Genomic DNA, 6,000 nt, shown 5'->3' on the forward strand with positions numbered 1-6,000 from the left:
AAATGAAAGAGGCACAAAATACATAAATCAAACTTTAACAAAATTGAAAAGAGAAATAGACAATACAATAATAGTAGGAGAATTTAATATACCACTTGCAATGAAGGAAAGAACAACCAGAAAGAAACTCAACAACAGAAAATATCTAAATAACACAATTAATCAACTAGACCTCAAAAATGCATACAGAGTTCTCCATGGAACAATAGCACAATATACATTGTTTTTCAGCACACATGGAACATTCTCCAGAATACATCATATGTTAGGCCACAAAGTAAGACTGAATAAATTTAAAAACACTGAAATACTACAAGGCATCTTCTCAGATCACATTGCTAATGCCATAAAATTATAAATAAACCACAGGAAGATCAAGGAAAAAAATCAAACATATGTAAACTGAATACCATCCTTCTTAAAAACAACTGAATAACAGAAGAAATAAGAAAGAAAATAAAAAATCCATTTAGTCAGCTGAAAATGAAAACACAACATAGCAAAATAATTGGGACATAAGCAAATGCAGCACTCAGGATGACAATTTATAGCATAAGCATACACATCAAAAAAGAAAAGAGGTACTATTCAACATCTTAATCCAACACCTCTAAGAGTGAAAAAGAGAGTAGCAAAGAAAAAAGCCTACAATCACCAGAAGAAGTAAATAATAATGATTCAAGCAGAAATAAATGAAACAGAAAATAGAAAAACAGTCAAAAGAAAAACAAGACAAGAAGTTGTTCTCTGAAAGGATTAATAAAATCGACAAACCACTGGCAAATTTAACAAAGAATAAGAAGGAGACAATGCAACTAATATGAAGAAGAAATGAAATAGGCAAAGTCTCAATAGACCCACCAGAAATAAAAAGGATAATAACAGAATGTTATGAAGCATTGCACTTCAACAAATTTGAAAACCTGAAAAAATGGAAAAATTTCTAGAAACCTACTACCTATCCAAGGTAACACAACCCGAGGTAGAAAATTTGAGTAGATCAATCACAAAAGAGAAAATTGAACAAGTTATTAAAAAAAAAAAAAAACTCACAACAATAACAAAAAAATACCAGAAGCCTTCACTGGCAAATTCTACCAAACATTCAGAGAAGAGCTGACACCAATTCTATTCAAACTATTCCAGAACATGGGAAAGGGTGGAATACTCCAGAACTCATACTATGATGTAAGCCTAATCCTGATATTAAACCAGGAAAACAAACCACACATATACACAAAAATATTATAGATCAATATCCCTCATTAACATGGATGCAAATGTTTTCAAAAAAAATCCTAGCCAATAGAATTCAACAACATATCAAATAATAATAATTTATCATGACCATGTGGGATTTAGAGAAGGTATGCAAGGATACTGCAACATTAGAAAAAACATTAACATAATCCCCCACTTAAATAAAACAAAGGAAAAGAACCACATGATCATATCAATCAAGGCAGAAAAGGTATTTGTCAAAATTCAACACTCATTACTGATAAAAATGCCCAGCAAAATGGAATAGAAGTAAAATTCTTTGACATAATTAAGGGTGTATACAAAAAAAACAACAGCCTATGTTATTCTCAATTGAAAGACACTGAAAACATCCCACTTGCAAATGGAAACCATACAAGGATGTCCTTTGTCATCATCCCCATTCAACGAAATACTTAGGAATAAATCTAACCAGAGATAGAAAAGAGCTGTACAAAGAAAATTACAAAACTCTACTATAAGAATCCAAAAGAGACCTACACAAATGGAAGAATAAACCATGCTCATTGATAGGAAGACATAAAATTGTGAAAATGTCAACATTGCCAAAAACTATCTACAGATATAGTGCAATCCCAATCAAGAATCTATCATCATTCTTTAAAGAGAGGGAAAAGCCAACCACCAACTTTATGTGGAAAGGAAAGAGTTCCCAGAGAAATAGAGCACTACTAAAGATGAGCAAAATAAGAGCACTCAAACTCCCCAATTTCAAAACCTACTATACAGCCATTGTATTTAAAATAGCCTGGTACTGGTACAATGACAGGCATGTAGATCATTGAAACAGAATTAAGAACCCAGAAGTAAATCTATCCATCTATGGACAGCTGATCTTTGACAAAGGACCAAACCCATTAAATAGGGAAGAGATAGCCTCTTTAACAAATGGTACTGGCAAAATTGGATATTCACCTCCAGAAAAATGAAACAAGACCCATACCTGACCCCATACACAAAAACAAACTCAAGTTGGATCAAAGATTTAAATGTGAAACCCCAAACTATAAAGTTTATCAAACATAAAATAGGGGCAAATCTTGTTGTTGTTATGTGTGGTAGAGACAGACCTGACTCATAGTGATCCCTCCTTCAGTTTCCAAGGTAGTATCACTATGGAAGTACATTGCCCAACCTTCCTTCTGAGGAGTGGCTGGTGGGTTTGAACCGCCAGCCTTCTGGTTAACAGTCAAATGCCTTAGGTACTACGCTGCCAGAACTCCCAGAAGAAAATCTAGGAGCCCTAATTTATGACATAGATAGACTATCAAGCATAACCTAGAATGCACAGGCAGTGGAAGAGAAGCCAGATGACTGGGACCTTTTGAAAATTAAACTCTTATGTGCATCCAAAGACTTCTACAAAAGGGTAAAAAGAAAACTTACAGATTGGGAGAAAATATTTGCCTATGACATATCCGACAAGGACTTATCTCCAAAATTTATAGAACACTTCAACACCTCAATGCCAAAAAGACAAACAATTCAATTCAAAAATGGGCAAGGGACATGAATAGACACTTCACTAAAGATGATATGCTGGCAGCCAACAAATACTTGAGGAAATGCTCATGATCATTAGCCACTAGAGAGATGCAAATTAAATCAACAATGAGGTATCATCTTACCCCAGCAATAATAGCAAAGCTCAATAAGACAGAAAATAAAGATGGCGAGGTTGCAGATAGATTGGAACTCTCATACACTGAAAAATGGTATGGAGTTTCTAAAAAAAAAACGGAAAATGGAAATATCATTTGAACCAGCAATTCCATTACTAAGAATATATCCTAAAGAAGTGAGAGACAGGACACGAACAGACATGTGTACACCCGTGTTCATTGCAGCACAATTCACCATAGCAAAGAGATGGAAATGACATAAACATTCATCGACAGATGAGTGGATAACCAAATTATAGTACATTCACACAAGGAAATACTATGCTACATTAAAGAACAATGAAGGATACATGAATCATCTCACATGTGGATGAGCCTGGAGAATATTATACTGAGTGAAGTAAGTCAATTGCAGAAAGACAAATATTGTATGAGCCCAATATTGTAAAAAGCCAAGGAAGGGTTTGCTTAGGGATGGGAACTTACTTAGTAGGTTACCAAGGGTCAGAGGGAAAGGGAAGGAAAATTTTGGACTAGTAGGGAGCCACATGCTGAGTTGGATAAGGGGAGGGACAGTATGGAAACAGCCTTTGACCAACATGATAGCATTGTGGAAAGGGAGGACACCAAAACATGCACATAAAATGTAGACAAGAGAGGCTAATACCAGTATATGCACAACATTGTATTACCACTAACACCAAACACCAGGCTACAGATGCATGCGTAGACAACTGAGATGATCAGATGGGGGTCAGTGAACAGGAATGTACCCTAGACCAATGACAGATTTAGCTGAAGATAATCTTACATAGATACTAGTAATACTAAATAACCACAATCGTTCCAAAAGCAACAGAAGACAGAGTTGGAGTAATCCCTCATAGACAGGCAAACACCTTGAGAAAGAGAACCATCAGGCCTGCTGACTCAGGACCATCGTGTTGGGGGACACCAGGCTCAATTGGCACAACATAATATGTAAAAATCTTGTTCCACAACCTACTTTGGTAAGTAGCTGCTGGGGTCTTAAAAGCTTTTGAGCAGCCATCTAAGATGGAGCTAATGGTCTCCTCTTGTCTGAAGTGAAGAGTGAAGAAAATCAAGGGCATTTGGAAACAATTTGTCCAAAGACATGATGGACCTTGAGACCAGAAGAACTAGATGGTGCCCAGCTACCAATGCCCATCACTCAGGAAGGGATAAAAACTAGAGATCCTGGATAGAGTGGGAGGAAAAATGTGGAACAAAATTCAAAAACACAATAATGACCAGAATTACTAGTAGGATGGAATATGGTAGGACCCCCCAAGACTATGGCCCTGGGATACACTTCAGGCCTGGGATAAGACTCACTCCCAAGGACTGACTGTCAGCCCAATGGTAGAAAGACTTACCTGCAGAACACCCAAGCCAGGGCAATGCACCTACAGAGATACACCCCTTGGTGCAATTGGCCATGGGATACCAGAGGGGCAGCATTCATAAGGAGGGAAAACTGGACAGACAGGAGTACATAGTTAAGAAGGGCACAGTAGGGGGGGTCACAGGGAAGGGAGGGGAGGAGAGTAGGTTATGGTTGGGGATGGTAATCAAGGCATGAAACCAAATGTACATGAACTGTTGAATGTAAAACAAATTCTGCTCTGTAAATTGGGCCAAAGCCCAATTAAAAAAAAAAAAAAAAAAACTCAAGATGGATCAAAGACATAAATGAAAACTTAAAGCTATGAAGGTCATCAGAGAAAAAATAGGGGCAAACTTAGGGGCCCTAATACATGGCATAAATACACTATCAAACATAACTAAAAATGCACAAACAGCAGAAGCCAAACTACATGACTGGGACTTCCTAAAAATTAAACATTTATTTGCAGCAAAACATTTAATCAAAAAGTAAAAAGAGAACCTACAGACTGGGGGGAAAAAAAACTGGCAATGACATATTGGACATGTGACTAATCTCTAAAATTTGTAGAAAATTTCAACAGTTCAACAACAAAGAGACAATCCAATTTAAAAAAATGGGCAGGATATATGAAAAGACATTTCAACAAAGACATTCAATGGAGGCAAAAAGAAAAAAAAATGAAGACATCTTCACAGCCATTAGCTATTAGACAGATACAAATTTTTTTGAACAATGAGATATCATCTCCAGCATTAATAGTAAAGTTCAAAAACACAGAAAACAACAAATACTGGTGAGAGTGTGGAGGAACTGGAACCTACATACACTGCTGGTGGTACTGTAAAATGGTGTGATCACTGTGGAAAATGGTATGATGCTTCCTTAAAAAACTGGAAATAGATGGACCATATGACCCAGCAATCCCTTTTCTAGGCATATATCCTAGAGAAATAAGAGCTGTGATAAGAACAGATATATGCATACCCATGTTCATTGCAGCATTTTTCAAAATAGCAAAAACATATAAACAACCTGAGTGCTCATCAAGAGATGAATGGATGAACAAACTATGGTACATACAGACAATGGAATCCTACACAACATTAAAGAATGACAATAAATCTTTGAAGTACTTCATAACATGGGTGAACCCAAACAGCATTATGCTGAGTAAAATTACTCAATCACAGAAGGACAAATATAGTCCACTACTGTAAAGTCAAGAAAAGATTTACACACATAAATAAACTTTCTTGGTAGGTTACCAGGGGCAGGAGAGGAAGGGAGGGTAAATCACTAACTGGAGGATAGACACATATTAACTTGGGTGAAAGGAAGGGCAATATACAGTAAGGAGGAGGTAAGCTCAAAATGATCCAGGCAAAGGAAGACACTGGAGGAGCACAAGAGATAAAGGTAACAAAGGTAAATACTATTATATACACCATCCTGCATTAACAGTAATAACAGTAATTTATGAGTGGATACAGAGATAGACACGCAAGCAGAAAAGCTGTGGGAAGGTAAATGGGACAACATTCACAAATACATACATCCCCATGGTTCAACTTTCAACCAAACAATTGTTGTTGTTGTTATGTGCCGTCGAGTCGGATCCTACTCATAGCGACCTCTCCTTGGGTTTCTGAGGCAGTTTCACTACGGAAGTAGATTGCCCAACCTTCC

The sequence above is a fragment of the Orycteropus afer genome, unplaced genomic scaffold, assembly GCF_000298275.1.
Source record: "Orycteropus afer afer isolate SDZICR_OR568_19922 unplaced genomic scaffold, OryAfe1.0 scaffold00028, whole genome shotgun sequence".
Classification (NCBI taxonomy): Eukaryota; Metazoa; Chordata; class Mammalia; order Tubulidentata; family Orycteropodidae; genus Orycteropus; species Orycteropus afer.